This window comes from Schistocerca nitens, chromosome 4 (assembly GCF_023898315.1).
Source record: "Schistocerca nitens isolate TAMUIC-IGC-003100 chromosome 4, iqSchNite1.1, whole genome shotgun sequence".
In the NCBI taxonomy this organism is placed as follows: domain Eukaryota; kingdom Metazoa; phylum Arthropoda; class Insecta; order Orthoptera; family Acrididae; genus Schistocerca; species Schistocerca nitens.
The window spans coordinates 45,180,581-45,199,707 of record NC_064617.1 but is presented as its reverse complement, the minus strand read 5'-3'; the positions used below and the strand labels follow the sequence as shown (position 1 = coordinate 45,199,707).

General features: G+C 42.9%; 1 non-coding gene across 1 annotated transcript; it reads right to left on the bottom strand.

Moving 5' to 3' along the window:
• Positions 1 to 224: 224 nt before the first annotated feature.
• Positions 225 to 299, bottom strand: Trnat-ugu (transfer RNA threonine (anticodon UGU)). The gene has a single exon. It is a non-coding gene; the product is annotated as a tRNA-Thr (tRNA).
• Between the last annotated feature and the right edge of the window lie 18,828 nt (positions 300 to 19,127).

Here is a 19,127-nt window from a genome sequence, read left to right as displayed (position 1 = left end):
GACGGGCAACTAAACTACGCTTTTTTGAAGTCGGAGTACGGTGTTTTCTCATCACCAAGCCAACTTAGTTGCTGACATTACGTATAGAAACTATTAGTTCCCAACAATATCAGCTATCAAAGAAAATAAGCTATTACTTATTTTTATTTGAAATGATAATTAAATGAACACCCTAGCTGCAAGCAGGCGTTGATACACTTCGTTGGGGACATGTTGAAAATGTGTGCCCCGACCGGGACTCGAACCCGGGATCTCCTGCTTACATGGCAGACGCTCTATCCATCTGAGCCACCGCGGGCACAGAGGATAGTGCGTCTGCAGGGACTTATCCCTTGCACGCTCCCCGTGAGATCCACATTCCCAACATGTCCACAACACTACATTCGTAGTGCGCCTATTAGATGTTTGCCCATCATACTCATTACTCGTGGCAGATTAATCTACCAAGTCCCGTACGAGTTCGGGCATAGCGTGTGCGTTCGCACACAAGAAGGTCAAAGGCCGGGAACCCATATTTATTTTAACTATATATGACCATGCAGCTTTGCTAGAATTGAAATGATAATTAAATGAACACCCTAGCTGCAAGCAGGCGTTGATACACTTCGTTGGGGACATGTTGAAAATGTGTGCCCCGACCGGGACTCGAACCCGGGATCTCCTGCTTACATGGCATACGCTCTATCCATCTGAGCCACCGCGGGCACAGAGGATAGTGCGTCTGCAGGGACTTATCCCTTGCACGCTCCCCGTGAGATCCACATTCCCAACATGTCCACAACACTACATTCGTAGTGCGCCTATTAGATGTTTGCCCATCATACTCATTACTCGTGGCAGATTAATCTACCAAGTCCCGTACGAGTTCGGGCATAGCGTGTGCGTTCGCACACAAGAAGGTCAAAGGCCGGGAACCCATATTTATTTTAACTATATATGACCATGCAGCTTTGCTAGAATTGAAATGATAATTAAATGAACACCCTAGCTGCAAGCAAGTTGGCTCAAATGGTTCAAATGGCTCTGAGCACTATGGGACTTAACTTCGGAGGTCATCAGTCCCCTAGAACGTAGAACTACTTAAACCTAACTAACCTAAGGACATCACAACATCCATGCCCGAGGCAGGGTTCGAACCTTCGACCGTAGCGGTCGCGCGGTTCCAGACTGTAGCGCCTAGAACTGCTCGGCCTTTATTGATTTATTTAACCTGTCAGGATTATGGCTTCATGCCGTTCTCCTACATCTAATCAGGCAGTCTACGTTCTTTACGTGATATTCATTACAATAAGCATGTTACAAGGGACATGGAACACAGTATTCAGAAATTATTGTAGTGCATAAAAAAACAAGCAATACAGGGATAAAGATGAATTAGGAGTAGGTAGAGTTAAACTATGAGCCCCAGCAAGAATAGACATGATAGAAAGGTTTTAAGAGTCAGAGAAATAGAAAGATGATGAAATAGAATGTGCTTACTGCGTCGAACTATAAAGGCGAAATGATGAAACCTATCTTCCTTTTAAGAATATGTTTCAGTAGTTAACCAGAAATCAAAATTAATAACTAGAACAATGATAACCACAGACCCAGTAAAAAGATATCTGAATTTCAAATAATTTGTAAATATCGCAAAATGTATAAGCATACTAGAAATGTGATTTACATATGTTTATGTTTTGTAATTTTATCGTGCTCCAAACTGCAGGTATTCAGATCAAAAATTTGTTAATTATTTTTCAGTATTACAAGTGGATGGCATCTTTTGATGTCTGACGTTATATTATGATTTGATCTATCAAAAGAAAAACTTCATGGAAGCAACATATTTTGCACAAAACAAGTCTCAACCGCTTCTCATTTGCACCTGTCACCCGAAAACATGTAGTGGATTTCCTGCACGATTCCGACTTATACTGCAGCAATGTTCGGCAAGTATAGCGGCTGGCGAGAGGGGTCCGGAACTTCCAGTGGTTTCGTGAGAACAGCGCTGTTATTCCTGGTATCACTGTGGAGCAAGCCACCGGGTGAGACTTCAGGTCGTCGTGGTAATGGTTAACGGAACTGTGAAGACGCAACGGTATTTCACAGATACCTTGAATCCTCACATGTTATCCTCTTATGCGACAGTATCGCGGCGCCATTTTTCAACAGGACAATGCTGCTACACACACGGTACATGGCTGTACGAACTGTCTGCGTGATGTTGAGGTGCTCCCATGGGCAGTAAGATCCCCAGATCTGACTCATATAGAACATGTGTGGGGCCAGCTTAAACGTCAAATCCGTCGCAGGGCCAGTAGCCATGATAGCAAGTTATCAGTTACAACAGTTTTCTGCTGGCTTGCCTCGGCGGAGGATACGACTGTTTCATGAGACCCTTCCCAACCGATTCGGTGCCTGCATAGTGCCCAGATAAGGTGCAACGTCACACTGCTAAAGGACCATACCGCCAAATTCTTTGTAAATTTGTCTCGAGTTTACAATCACTGAAATAACATCACATATACTGTCAACCCGCGGAGTTTGATTTTGTTTCCTCTTAGCGTACTGCATGCTTAATTTATTTTTTTGTCGGGCAAAGTGATATGGTGACTGGACCGGGTTGACATGGGCATAGAAGAATTAAAACATACAAGAATGCCAAAATAAAAGTTGGAAAAAATGGTTTTACGTAGATCTCACGGTTGCAGCTGATTAAGTGTGTAAAAATGTGAAAAAGGATTTTTATCGAGACAAATCAATTTGAAAGTTATCGGTACGATAATGTAGGTGTTTTAATTAATTGATATTAACTGAAACTTCGTCTTTTAGGTTAAATTAGTTTACTGTCTTGAGCTATTTTGATTAGCTGCTTCTACTGAGATCCTAAGTTGGTTAAAAACGTTTTTTCGCAGAGGTGTACAAATTAAGTTAAGTCCTTGGTGAAATTAGGTCATAGATGCTACGTCCCAAAAAATATATGATGCTACAGCGACTAATAATTAGTTCTGATTTCGATAAATATTAGTAATTTTAGTCACAATTTCTAGAAAAGAAACTAGTAGCAAAAACCTGAACAACACTTTCGCAGCTGCACTAGTACAATGAGTTCCATGGAAAACACGGATAATTTCTAATGATTGTTGCTTGTTGCCGAAATTGTCTTCAATGTTACGTCACAAACTACTTTTACTGTGCCGAAGTGTACGTTATGACGAAAAGAAGCTTTTCGTCTAAGGCAAATGACAAGCTATAGAGAGAATTTTTGCAATGGATTTTAGATTGATAAAGAGTGTGGGGATTTCCAAAGAATTATATAAAAAATTGATTACTTTAGCACTGAAACTTTTTCATTTTGCCGAAACTATTTGGTGAAGAAAATTTCTTTTGTGTTAGCAGTTATTCGACGGTACAATATACCGCAGGCCCATTTCAACAAGTAATAACTGGAAGTGCAGAGCGCACCAAAATATCACAAGATGAAACAACAGCGTTCAGTGAAATTCCTCGGCAAGTAGGAAATTTTCCGCGGTCGTTTGCTATGTACAGGATATCATGTTGCAGTTTCATCACATATAATCTCATAAGCATACAGTCCACCAACGAAAGCGAATATTCTGGTACACGAGAGGCAGGGGAGGGTTCGGTTGAAATGCGAGCTATGAGGCCCCCGGCGAAAGCAGGAACGTAATTTACCACAGCTTCCAGTATGGATGCAGCAAAAGACGCAAGTAAGTTTCTAGGAAAATCGCTATACAGAGGAACATCTTGGGGTTAACGATACTGTTCTCATTCAGAAGTTACGAGCACGCTACCGTGGTAAAAAAATTCAATTGCAAATGCTCTTACCTATAATTAAAATCGGCTAATGTATAGACAAAACTGTGGAAAGTATTCCGACGGGCAATGATGCGTCGGGTTAAGTCTGTAGATAAATGGCTGGATGTATGATTAAGAAAGAAACCGTGGATTCTGGTGGTGGAGAAGTACTGGTGTACTCTTCTGACCAGCCAACTGTCGCCGGGTTCAGTCGGTCTCCTACTCAGTGTAGAGATGAGACACTACTGGTGATGTTTACACTATCGTAAACCAATTGTTACTTCCGAGAAATGTGTGCGAGCAAACCAGAAAAGTGCAGTATCCGCTCTTGTCTCCAACGATTGGTGACTGTGTTAATGTTATTTAGATTTGTAGCATATTCACAGAGAGACAAAAATGTCTCTTTTTGGGATGAATGTAAGTACGACATACGTACAACCCGTGTGACTGGAAGGAAAAGATCGTAAAATTATTACCTGAAACGGTGTTGAAATAGGCATCTGGGTAGTCGTCATCAGGTAGTTTCAGGTAAGGACATCCTACGTAAGTCTCCCACACCTATGCGACGCCTAAATCGTTATTTGAGAATGAGGTAGCTGGACGGCGGAAGTACCAGTACAATGTCCCTGTTTACAAGACCAACAGAATTTTTTTTTTACCATTATGTAGTTTGTGACTTATTCTTACAACCCTGCGCGTTATCTTTTCATAAAAACAATGTCAATATTTTCTGTAATATTTGGTCCAAACATTTGAATGACTTAACCGATTTTCTCGGTAAATGACATGTAACAGGGAAGAACGTAGCGCACATCTGAAGGTGAAAAATTTTCTCTGAGAAGCTTTGAAACCGAAAATCAGATCACATATGAAACTAATTTCGCGTGCTAGTATTTCATTAGGTAATCCGTCAAATTGTCACTGGCAGTAACAAAGCGGCGTCAATAATTTACTTAGTGAAACACACGAAGATCACCAATCACACATTTCCATAGGCTTCAATTACGTTCCTATTACGCTGAATTCACGTCAAAGTGACAGTGACCCGATACCGTGGCGTATGTATATTATACGTCAATTAACTGGATCGCGACCTGTTGCTGGTTACGGGATCTGCCGCGCTTGATGACCCTAATTCGACATCCGTCAGTTGACAGGCAGCCAGAAAACGCTGTTTTCGTGGTACAGTACAGTCCCAAATTTATTTCATTCTGTCCGACACAAAGAGTCGTTTAGAGGAACCAGAGAGGCTGTTACGACACAGTTTTAACCTAAAGAAAAATAATTTAGACGCATAAGCCAACTGAAGCTTTAGTTTCCCGAGATTTTTCAAAAACCTTGCTTAGAGAACATAAGTCATATGCCAGATCACCTGGTGCCTATCACCTGCATTTCCAGTATCTTTGATGAAGAACTAAATAGGGAAGAGAAAATGATCATAAGAAATTTCGATTCACGTGTATGTTCTTCCGAATGTACAAACATATATCATCGACCTTAATAACTTGTTTACCATCAAATTGGCGTATAGAATCTTGTGGAAAACAGAAGTATCAAGTCACAGTAACATAACTCAGCAGTTCGATAACTCTGTTATTGAACAGCCGGTATTAACATATTAGTATCAATTACAAATCGTTTTACATGATATGATCATAAAGTTTTAAAAGTCACCTCGAAAGAAGTATAGCTGCGGTTGTGAAATTTGGTGATGGTGACGGTATCTCTCTACATATTAACGTCCATAACGACAGGGACTTGGTTGTATAACTCTGAAATTTGGCTGTTCAGTAAACGCTGTTCGTAGTTCTGGAGATGCTAGCCACCTAGCACGAAATGGTTTCTTCATGTTAGGAAAGAGAAATAGAAGGAAGACACTGGTTGCTACACAAGTGTATATATATATATATATATATATATATATATATATATATATATATATATATATATATATATATATGTTGTTGTGTTCTTCAGTACTGAGACTGGTTTGATGCAGCTCTCCATGCTACTCTATCCTGTTCAAGTTTCTTCATCTCCCAGTACCTACTGCAACCTACATCCTTCTGAATCTGCTTAGTGTATTCATCTCTTGGTCTCCCTCTACGATTTTTACCCTCCACGCTACCCTCCAATACTAAATTGGTGATCCCTTGATGCCTCAGAACATGTCCTACCAACCGATCCCTTCTTCTGGTCAAGTTGTGCCACAAACGTCTCTTCTCCCCAATCCTATTCAATACTTCCTCATTATTTATGTGATCTACCCATCTAATCTTCACCGAGCGAGGTGGCGCAGTGGTTAGCACACTGGACTCGCATTCGGGAGGACGACGGTTCAATCCCGTCTCTGTCCATCCTGATTTAGGTTTTCCGTGATTTCCCTAAATCGTTTCAGGCAAATGCCGGGATGGTTCCTTTGAAAGGGCACGGCCGATTTCCTTCCCAATCCTTCCCTAACCTGAGCTTGCGCTCCGTCTCTAATGACCTCGTTGTCGACGGGACGTTAAACACTAACCACCACCACCACCACCACCACCACCATCTAATCTTCAGCTTTCTTCTGTAGCACCACATTTCGAAAGCTTCTATCTCTTCTTGTCCAAACTATTTATCGTCCATGTTTCACTTCCATACATGGCTACACACCATACAAATACTTTCAGAAATGACTTCCTAACACTTAAATCTATACTCGATGTTAACAAATTTCTCTTCTTCAGAAACGCTTTCCATGCCATTGCCAGTCTACATTTTATATCCTCTCTACTTCGACCATCATCAGTTATTTTGCTCCCCAAATAGCAAAACTCCTTTACTACTTTAAGTGTCTCATTTCCTAATCTAATTCCCTCACCATCACCCGACTTAATTCGACTACATTCCATTATCCTCATTTTGCTTTTGTTGATGTTCATCTTATATCTTCCTTTCAAGACACTGTCCATTCCATTCAACTGCCCTTCCAAGTCCTTTGCTGTCTCTGACAGAATTACAATGTCATCGGCGAACCTCAAAGTTTTTATTCCTTCTCCATAGATTTTAATACCTACTCCGAATTTTTCTTTTGTTTCCTTTACTGCTTGCTCAATATACAGATTGAACAGCATCGGGGAGAGGCTACTAACCTGTCTTACTCCCTTCCCAACCACTGCTTCCCTTTCATGTCCCTGGACTCTTATAACTGCCATTTGGTTTCTGTACAAATTGTAAATAGCCTTTCGCTCCCTGTATTTTACCCCTGCCACCTTTAGAATTTGAAAGAGAGTATTCCAGTCAACATCGTCAAAAGCTTTCTCTAAGTCTACAAATGCTAGAAACGTAGGTTTGCCTTTCCTTAATCTTTCTTCTAAGAGAAGTCGTAAGGTCAGTATTGCCTCACGTGTTCCAGTGTTTCTACGGAATCCAAACTGATCTTCCCCTAGGTTGGCTTCTACTAGTTTTTCCATTCGTCTGTAAATAATTCGCGTTAGTATTTTGCAGCTGTGACTTATTAAACTGATAGTTCGGTAATTTTCACATCTGTCAACACCTGCTTTCTTTGGGATTGGAATTATTATATTCTTCTTAAAGTCTGAGGGTATTTCGCCTGTTTCATACATCTTGCTCACCAGATGGTTGAGTTTTGTCAGGACTGGCTCACCCAAGGCCGTCAGTAGTTCCAATGGAATGCTGTCTACTCCGGGGGCCTTGTTTCGACTCAGGTCTTTCAGTGCTCTGTCAAACCCTTCACGCAGTATCGTATCTCCCATTTCATCTTCATCTACATCCTCTTCCATTTCCATAATATTGTCCTCAAGTACATCGCCCTTGTATAAACCCTCTATATACTCCTTCCCCCTTTCTGCTTTCCCTTCTTTGCTTGACCTCTTGATATTCATACAAGTCGTTCTCTTATCTCCAAAGGTCTCTTTAATTTTCCTGTAGGCAGTATCTATCTTACCTCTAGTGAGATAAGCCTCTACATCCTTACATTTGTCCTCTAGCCATCCCTGCTTAGCCATTTTGCACTTCCTGTCGATCTCATTTTTGAGACGTTTGTATTCCTTTTTGCATGCTTCATTTACCGCATTTTTATATTTTCTCCTTTCATCACTTTAATTCAATATTTCTTCTGTTACCCAAGGATTTCTACTAGCCCTCGTCTTTTTACCTACTTGATCCTCTGCCGCCTTCACTACTTCATCCCTCAAAGCTTCCCATTCTTCTTCTACTGTATTTCTTTCCCCCATTCCTGCCAATTGTTCTCTTATGCTCTCCCTGAAACTCTCTACAACCTCTGGTTCTTTCAGTTTATCCAACCCATCTCCTTAAAATCCCACCCTTTTTGCAGTTTCTTCAGTTTCAATCTACAGGTCATAACCAATAGATTGTGGTCAGAGTCCCCTTCTGCCCCTGGAAATGTCTTACAATTTAAAACCTGGTTCCTAAATCTCTGTCTTACCATTATATAATCTATCTGATACCTTTTAGTATCTCCAGGGTTCTTCCATGTATACAACCATCTTTCATGATTCTTAACCCAAGTGTTAGCTATGATTATGTTGTGCTCTGTGAAAAATCCTACTTTCCTCTTTCATTTCTTAGCCCCAATCCATATTCACCTACTATGTTTCCTTCTCTCCCTTTTCCTACACTCGAATTCCAGTCACCCATGACTATTAAATTTTCGTTCCCCTTCACTATCTCAATAATTTCTTTTATTTCATCATACATTTCTTCAATTTCTTCGTCGTCTGCAGAGCTAGTTGTCATATAAACTTGTACTACTGTAGTAGGTGTGGGCTTCGTATCTATCTTGGCCACAATAATGCGTTCACTATGCTGTTTGTAGTAGCTTACACGCACTCCTATTTTTTTATTCATTATTAAACCTACTCCTGCATTACCCCTCTTTGATTTTGTGTTTATAACCCTGTAGTCACCTGACCAGAAGTCTTGTTCCTCCTGCAACCGAACTTCACTAATTCCCACTATATCTAACTTTAACCTATCCATTACCCTTTTTAAATTTTCTAACCTACTTGCCCAATTAAGGGATCTGACATTCCACGCTCCGATCCGTAGAACGCCAGTTTTCTTTCTCCTGATAACGACATCCTCTTGAGTAGTCCCCACCCGGAGATCCGAATGGGGGACTATTTTACCTCCGGAATATTTTACCCTAGAGGACGCCATCGTCATTTAATCATACAGTAAAGCTGCATGCCCTCGGGAAAAATTACGGCTGTAGTTTCCCCTTGCTTTCAGCCGTTCGCAGTACCAGCACAGCAAGGCCGTTTTGGTTAATGTTACAAGGCCAGATCAGTCAATCATCCAGACTGTTGCCCCTGCAACTACTGAAAAGGCTGCTGCCCCTCTTCAGGAACCACATGTTTGTCTGGCCTCTCAACAGATACCCTTCCGTTGCGGTTGCACCTACGGTACGGTCATCTGTATCGCTGAGGCATGCAAGCCTCCCCACCAACGGCAAGGTCCATGGTTCATGGAGGGGGGTATATATATATATATACAGCGTGGTCCAAAAGTCCGGAAACACCCAGATAAAATCCAAATGGAGTAGGAAACAAGGAAGCAGAGTCCCTACACTCGAGGAACGGGAAGGGAGAAACTTGATAGGCTACGCCACCAACATGGCGGCCATCTTGAAAGCCGCCATCTTGGATTCAATTCCAAAATTTCAAATGGGAATGTGGTCATGTGACATATCAAACAGATGGAGAATTTCACCAGAAAAACAATGCCGTTGTTATTTTAAACATACCTTTATTCATTCTCGGGTTACAGCCAGTTACATGTGGCAGTGGTGGGACGTTCGGCAGCATGTGTGTTATGTACCGAAGAGACATTACGCCGATGTTACTCAGTCCCATGAGACCACCAACAGTCGTAGGAATGGCTCGATATGTTGTCCATTATGTTGGATTGTTAATGCTATCCTCCGAACCCAGTCCTGATGAACTTTGACCAACACATTTGGCTGAATTTGACCATACGCATCAACAATGCGCTGCTTTAGATGATGCAAATCCCGTATTTTCACAGAATAAACCAGTGCTTTGACATGACCCCAAAGATAAAAATCCAAAGGAGTCAAATCTGGTGAACGTTGTGGCCACTCCACAGCACCCCTACGACCAACCCACTTTTCAGGGAACTGCAGATCCAGGTATGCTCGCACATTGTGCCCATAATGTGGTGGGGCTACATCATGCTGGAAGAATTCCGGAAATGTCCCGTCCTCTGTTAACAACGAGGGAAACACTTCTTCATTCAATAACCTCCGATAACCGTTGGCTGTTAACGTACCATCAATAAAAGAAAAAGGTCCAACGACTTTGGTACCCCACACACCACACCAGACCATCACTTTTTGTCAGTTGACCGTTTTGCAAGCATCAATCCAGTGTATCTGCGATTCTTCTTGTTCACTTCGCCATTGATAAAGAAATTGGATTCATCACTGAACAGCACCTGATAGGGGAAACGTGGGTTTATCTGCAGCTGCTGTGTCACCCATTCTGCGTACTGTACCCGACGGTCTGTGTCATCCTCGCCCAGGTGTTGGAGCAGCTGACTTTTGTACGGGTGTCATTTGTGCTACGATAAAATTCTCAGTATGGAGGTACGGCTAACCCCCCATTCTTGTGACAGGCGACGAGTACTCCGCCTGCGGACTCTTGCTAAATGATGCCAACACGCTCACTGTAGTTGCTTCATCGGTGGCGGATTTTGGTCTTCCAGCCTTAGGCTTATCTGCGACAGAACCTGTTGCTCGGAATTTGGCCAAAAACTTGGCAACTGCGCTGTGAGTGATGGGCTGTCTGGTTGGGTGACGACTGTTGAAATCCTCAGCAATGACCCGTGTGCTTCTTTCTCCTGATATCAAGATGATTTCAATGCATTCTTCATGTGTTAAGGACATTTTGTAAACTGTAAATAAGGAAACAATGATTAAAACGGTAGCATGAGTAAATGATACCTAACAGTTAAACGTATGTAACATATCAGGCGTCCCACTGCTGCCGCAAGTAATTGGCTATAACCCGAGAATGAATAAAGGTATGTTTAAAATAACAACGGCATTGTATTTCTGATGAAATTCTCTATCTGTTTGATATGTCACATGACCACATTCCAATTTGAAATTTTTTAGTTGAATCCAAGATGGCGGCTTTCAAGATGGCTGCCATGTTAGTGGCACAGCCTATAAAGTTTCCCCCTTCCCGTTCCTCGTGTGTAGGGACTCTGTTTCCTTGTTTCCTACTCCATTTGGATTTTATCAGGGTGTTTCTGGACTTTTGGACCACCATATATATATATATATATATATATATATATATATATATATATATATATATATATACCGGTGATATAAAAGTCAGTATAAATTTGAAAACTGAATAAATCACGGAATAATGTAGATAGAAAAGTACAAATTGACACACATGCTTGGAGTGACATGAGGTTTTATTAGAATCAAAAAAATACAAAAGTTTTAAAAAGTCCGACAGATGGCGCTTCATCTGATCAGAATAGCAATAATTAGCATAACAAAGTAAGACAAAGCAAAGATGAGGTTCTTTACAGGAAATGCTCAATATGTCCACCATCATTCCTCAACAATAGCTGTAGTCGAGGAATAATGTTGTGAACAGCACTGCAAAGAACTGTTACGGTGAGGCATTGGCGTCGAATGTTGTCTTTCAGCATCCCTAGAGATGTCGGTCGATCACGATACACTTGCAACTTCAGGTAACCCCAAAGCCAATAATCGCACGGACTGTGGCCTGGGGACCTGGGAGGCCAAGTATGACGAAAGTGTCGGCTGAGCACACGATCATCACCAAACGACGCGCGCAACAGACCTTTCACGCGCCTAGCAATATGGGGTGTAGCGCCATCCTGCATAAACATTTACGTTCCAGCAGGTGTTTATCAGCCAGCCTGGGGATTATGCGATTCTGTAACATATCGGCGTACCTCTCACCCGTCACGGTAGCAATTACAAAACCAGAATCACGCTTTTCCTCGAAGAAAAAAGGCCCGATAACGGTAGATGTGGTAAATCCAACCCATTCCGTGACTTTCACGTCGTGCAATGGAGTTTCCACGACAGTTCTAGGATTTTCGGTAGCCCAAATTCTGCTGTTTTGGACGTTGACAGACCCTCCGAGAGTGAAATGAGCTTCGTCTGTCCACAACACGTTACTCAACCAATCGTCATCTTCCGCCATCTTTTGAAACGCCCACACCGCAAATGCCCTCCGCTTCACTAAATCGCTAGGTAACAGATCACGATGTCGATGGATTTTGTACGGATAGCATCGGAGGGTACGCCTCAGTGCCAACCAAACAGTAGTGTATGGAATGCCAGTGCGACTTGCGACTGCACGAGCGCTGACTTCCCCGTGCTTAGACGGACCCGCTACAGTCTCCATTTCTTCCTGAACTGCCTCAGCAGCATTACGCGTTGTGATCGGACGGCCACTATGGGGTCTATCGTCTAAACAACCCGTGGCTTCGAACTTCGAAATCATTATCGCCACAGCTGCATTTGTCAACGGACCTTTAACCGTTCGAATACCCTTCCTATGGCGATAGGATCGTAACGCTGAACTAGCACATTCCCCATTCTGATAATACAGCTTCACTAAAAGCGCATTTTCAGCTAACGTCAACATGCTGCGACTGCTGGCGCATCTGATTCTCTCTCTCGTTGCAGCTCCTTTTATACACGATTGTCATGCGCAGTCACTGACGTTTTGCTGTCCAGCGCCATCTGTCGGATATTTTCTGAACTTTGTTTTTTTTTAATAAAACCCCATGTCATTCCAAGCATGTGTGTGAATTTTTACCTCTCTATCTACATTATTTCGTGGTTTACTAAGTTTTCAAATTTATACTGACTTTTTGATCACCCGGTATATGCGTGTGCGTGTGGGTGTAATATCAAATAAAGCTTTGTTTTTTTCATCACCCTGGTACCCAGAACTCCAGAAGATAGTCGTTGATTGTGGATATTGATCAGGGACACAGTCCCTCTCACTATTCGGAAATGCCACTAAACCCTCCCAAAGATATGAAAAACTAAGCATGAGCAGCGTCTCTCAGACGAAGGGGCTCCGACAGCCGATCCGTTCCAGTCATTCCACCAGGAAGCAGAGGTACACGGCTCGTGTTGTCTGTAGTTCAACCATGCCTAGACGGACAATACCGCGGTTCGATCGCGTCTGCATTGTTACTTTGTGCCAGGAAGAGCTCTCAACAAGGGCGTCTGGGAGTGAACCAAATCGATGTTGTTCGGACTTGGAGGAGATACAGAGAGACAAAAACTGTCCATGACACGCCTCGCTCAGGCCCCTCAAAGGCTACTACTGCAGTGGGTTACCGCTACCTACAGATTACGGGTCGGAGGAACACTGACAGCAACGCTTTTCGTGCAGTCACAGGACGCCGTGTTACAACTCAAACTGTGCGTAGTAGGCTGCATGATGCGCAACTTCACTCTCGACGTCCATGCGAGGTCCATCTTTGCAACCACGACACCATGCAGCGTGTTACAGATGGGCCCAACAACTTGCCGAATGTACGGCTCAGGACTGGCATCACGTTCTCTTCAGCGATGGGTGTCGCATATGCCTTCAACCACACAATCGTCGGAGACGTGTCTGGAGGCAACCCGATCAGGCTGAATGCCTTAGACACACTGTCCAACGAGCGAAGGAATGTGGAGCTTCCCTGCTGTTTTGGGGTTGCATCATGTGGGGCCGGCGTACGCCACCGCTGGTCATATAAGGCGCCGTAACGGCTGTACAATACGCGAATACCATCCTCCGACCGATAGTGCAACCGTATCTGCAGCATATTGGCGAGGCATTCGCCTTCATGGACGACAATTCGCGCCCCCGTCGTGAACATCTTGTGAATGACTTCCTTCAGGATAACGACATCGCTCGACTAGAGTGGCAACCATGTTCTCCAGACATGAACCCTATCGAGCATGCCTGGGATAGATTGAAAAGGGCTGTTTATGGACGACGTGAGCCACCAACCGCTCTGAGGGATCTATGCCGAATCGCTGTTGAGGCATGGGACAATCTGAACCAACAGTGCATTGATGAACTTGTGGATAGAATGTCACAACGAATACAGGCATGCATCACCACCTCTGAAAGTCTCGCTGTATGGTGGTGCAACATGCAATGTGTGGTGTTCATGAGCAATAAAAAGGGCGGAAATGATGTTTATGTTGACCTCTATTCCAATTTTCTGTACAGGTTCTGGGACTGTCGGAACCGAGGTGATGCAAAACTTTATATATATAATGTTCAGTATATTACTGTGGTATTGTGTTTCGTAGTGTTTTATTAGCTGATTATCTCCAGTTGTGGCATGATGTCTGCACTTTTTGTTTGGCTTCCTTATACAATTTTTGTACAGACACCACAAACGACGTGACAACAGCAATATGCTGCATGCGTTTTATTGATGACACTCGCAAACAATGCGATAGTTATTGAAGTGTTGGCAGAAGAGCCAACACCGTGTTGCTAGAGGAGGCCGAAAGGCACGCGTTTAATTACACGCAGACTGGCGTGAGGTCTGGAACAGTTAAGGGAATTTTTAGTAGCAAATAAAGTACGTAGTTGATGTAATACTTAACTTTAATCCATAATTGTAGAACATCGCTCTTGATGATACATGCTTCACAATAATAAATATCAATTGAATACGGCGCCTTGCTAGGTCGTAGCAAATGACGTAGCTGCAGGCTATGCTAACTATCGTCTCGGCAAATGAGAGCGTAATTTGTCAGTGAACCCCTGCTATGAATGTCGGCTGTACAACTGGGGCGAGTGCAAGGACGTCTCTCTAGACCTGCCGTGTGGTGGCGCTCGGTCTGCAATCACTGACAGTGGCGTCACGCGGGTCCGACGTATACTAGCGGACCGCGGCCGATTAAAGGCTACCACCTAGCAAGTGTGGTGTCTGGCGGTGACACCACAGTTATAACCTTCTGAAGGAGGGTACTACGTTCCTAAAACCGGTTAAGAAATAAAATGCCTCTTTTACAACACGCTGCAGATATATCAGTAGTGATAGTCAATATTCAGGTATGTGACAGGAATGATCATCCGTGAGACAAATATCTTCTACAGCAAGCACTTTGATTAACGTATTTTGAGAAGTGATAGTATGGACCAAATACTGAACAAAACGTCCAGTAAACATGTGCTCTAAACTGCATACTTTAAAACTTATGAGCACTTGTTCTTTAGAAGAATTTTGTTTCAAAGTAGCGAAGATGATCACGAGCACATGTTTACTGAACATTTTTTTCTTGTTTTGATCCGTACTACAGCTTTCCAAAATATGAAAAGCAAAGAACTTGCAGTAGAAGAGGTCCCTTTCACGATATCGAAGCTCAAGGATTGCTCATTGCTCTTAAGGTACGCGTATTAGAGCTCATGCTGAAAGGTGGCTACACTGAGCCACAGCGCCAGAGATCGCTAGAGAGCATTGTTCGCCCGCCTCCACTGGCAGAGTGATTATTGAGATGTCGTAGTGGTCAGTGCTTGTCGAGGACTGGTAGTAGTCAGTTCGTGTTGAGATGTGCTAGTAGGGAGTGCTTGCTGAGATGTGATACTGAAAAGTTCTTGTTGAGATGTGGTAATAGCGAGTCGGTGTGGAGATACATTGTAATTATGAGAGTGATTTTGGTCAATATATGAAGGTACGAAACTTGATTTATTTTTCATTATTTCCATGTTTTAAATAATGCGTCATTACAGGTTCAGTCAACAAAGCATCTGGCTTGTGTTCTTGGATTAGAGTGCAATTCTGGTTTTCTTGAGTAATTATGGTATTTCTATTTTCTTTAATTAATTCAGTATAAATGATATTTAAAATTTCTTGTGTTGTTGAAGAAGAACCGTGCCAGATGCGTACGTTGAGTCATACTTCCACACACAGAACAGTTACACTTGTGCTTTGGTTTCGTAGGTTTTATAGTTGCTGGGGACTTAATTAATTAATTGTGTTAATGAAAATTTCCATTTCATTCTTTGTTATTGTTCTATGCAGTCAGATAGCGTAATAATACTAGTCAGGGCCAACCGTTACGAGACTTCGTAACCGAACAGACAGCTACTAAAGCAAAAATTAAAATTATTTGCATTCAACTTTTATTAAGCCCCCATGCAATGCTTACTTGACATTATACGCGTGTGTGTGTGTGTGTGTGTGTGTGTGTGTGTGTGTGTGTGTGTTTCCTATGCAGGAAAGCTGGAGTGTTTTTGTGGAGCAACAACAGTCCCCCAGTCCCCTGGCTAATTTTTCAAGAAGCCTAGTTTTGTTAGCCTCCAGTAATGTCCTCAGACGATTTCGATAGTCTTCCATTGTGACGGGTTGCCCCTGCTAGCACCTCCCTCCTCACACGAAACAGAGCTCTGAGCATTTCCTTACCCGGTATTGGATGGGTGTTCGACTTTCTCAGCGGTAGTGGATCCACGTGTTACCAATTTTTGCTTTGCATCTTTGTCTCGAGGTCACAACGCACAGCATTCGTGTATAGTGATCAAGTCTTCTGAATTCGTCTCCCATAGCTGCAACACTTCCGCTGCTACCTCGATTCAACAACCCTTTCAATGATGTTAAGAATCACAGAACCTAGCGTCGGAAGACTTTTATCGTGTTCAAAACGTCATGTAAGATATTGAAAACTGAGCCACGAATGATTTTCACTTTTTACGCTATCGCTGCGATTATGATACGCTGGCTTTCAAACTCTAGGCCCTGCAGTTCCTTTACGACTCCCGATTCCTCAACAGAGACAAGGCCTACCACTTCGTTTTTCGTCACGCAAATGTCAAGGTCGCCTGATAAACATTCACATTACCGTATTAACTGCAATATTCAGATGTGACAACGGCTCATTAAAATTTCATCATAATTCGTAACACTATTTCCGTGCATATTCAACATCATGAAAATGGTAAAGCGCGATTTTGTTTTGGCTGCACCAGCGCCGAGCTACGGTACTCTGGCACTCACATGTTAATGCGTACCAGGACCGCAGACATAGACAGGGGTGGGCAAAAATATTGAAACACCAGAACCGAACACATCACCACGCCTAACAAGTTGTAGGAAAAGTTGGCAATCAAAACAGCTTCTCGTCGTTTCTGAGTGGATAGATACAGCCCCTGTATGGTTTTCAAGGTAACTTTATAGCAATCTTCCTGTAAAGTAATGGCAGTTTCAGATAATGATGATCGAGGTGGATAGCGTTAACGCACTCTTCTCTCGAATGTAGACCACAGAGGCTCAATAATATTGATATCCGTTGACTGCAGTGACCAGGGGAGAGACGACAATTCATCCTCGTGTTCCCAAAAAGGTTCAAAAAATGTTCAAAATGTGTGTGAATTCTTAAGGGACCAAATTGCTGAGCTCATCGGTCCCTAGACGTATACACTACTTACACTAACTTAATCTAATTTACGCCATGGACAAGACACACAACCATGCCCGAGGGACGACTCGAACCTCCGGCTGGAGCGGCAACGCAATTAGTGACATGCCGCCTCTAACCGCGCGGCCACTCCGCGAGGCTCCCAAAACCAGTCCTGGACGATGTAAGTTATGAAGAGGAGCCTTGTCGTCTAGGAACAAAGTATCGTCATTGCTGAACAAAGGTTGTACCATGCGATCATCCAAAATACCAAAATAACCTTTGGTAGGAATGCCATCTTTCAGAGCGACCGTGGGGCACATGGAATACAACGAAACGGCTGCCCAAATCACCACCGGATCCCCGCCAAGGTTTCACCCTTGTGGCACAAACTCAGCCAGAGGTTGTAAAGCAGTCTGAAACAAGATTCCTACGAGCATTTGCATCACTGAGGGGTGGTTTTGGCGTTTCATCTGCGCCTGCAGTTCCCTGCTCCTATCGTGTTGTTTTGATGTTGACAGGATTGTCTCGACTGTGACATTCCGTTCTGGAGTGACTTTTGCTGCTCTATTCCTCTTATTTCTCGTCACAATCCTCTTCAGTTACCATCCACCACGATCACTCAACACACACTCTCGTCCGAATTGTGACTTAGAGGATGACGTTCCAGCTTTCCCCGTACGCGGTGTAAACTTGTGGTATGGTGTCTCTAGAAACACCAAAACTTTGGCTGCCTTGGTTGTGGATAACGGAAGTACCCATCACACAAGTACTAACAATGTTCCCACGTTCGAATTCGCGCCGCCTCGATATTTCGCACTCACAACTACACAGAACACTGTTCTCATTACGACTGTCACTTGTAGCATATTGAGCACATTGCAAAAGTGCCCTTAGTGGTCAAAAACAACAGCGCAATCTGCAAGTTTGGCTACCATCTGCAGTTATGTTCAAGCATGCATTCCTCGCGCTGTTTCCATATTTTTTTTTTTCCACCGCTGTACCTGCAAACTAAAAAATTTTGTTACGTTACTTTATTATTTCGGTACGTTATTATAAACGTCATGGCTATCCCTCGTATAAGGGATACGATGAGTAAAGGTACAAATGTCGACACGTAAAAAGTAAGAAACTCTTTAACTATGTAAGACTTACGTTATTATAACTTGACATTCTTGTGTAGAAAAAAAATACTTTCGTATCTCTACAGCTGTGAACAACTCCAGCGTGACTCAATTGATATTAACCACTGCCCTTTTTACTGTCGAGCTGTCAAGAACCAGACACTACAGGCTGCTGTCAGTGAGTAGCCGCGTCTCGTCAGCAATATGGCCGCAGATGAGGCGGCGTAGAAACGTGGAAAGTAATCCAAGCTTAACACTTCACTGGGTGACCCAGAAACTCTTGAGTGACTTGTTGTCAACTCTCTACGCCTCTTAAAAGCCTAAACTACTTCTAGAAAGCTTTTAAGCTGTGAAAGGCTAGATAGCTTAAAAAAGTAAGTAGTCGGTTGTGTGTTTTGATAAGTGTGGAAAACAGCGTTCTATACGGCTGGCAAAAATGATGGTTACAATATTTGGTTTGATTCAGCTCTGTATCGAAACTCTTAGAACGAAGACAAACACATATCGACAATTTTGAGTAAAATTTGCCGACGACAGTGTATTAAAGATCAAAATAACACTGTTCACATGTGAATGACTACTCTGCAATTAAACTTAATTGCCTAACAGTGGGTTCATCAGACCACTATCATACCGTATCTCGACCGTTGTCGTCTTTAATAGGGCGCGGGAGAAACGAACACTCGAGTCTTTGCACACGAGCTCAAATTTCTTTATTACGATGATCAGTTCTCCTTAGCCGGCCG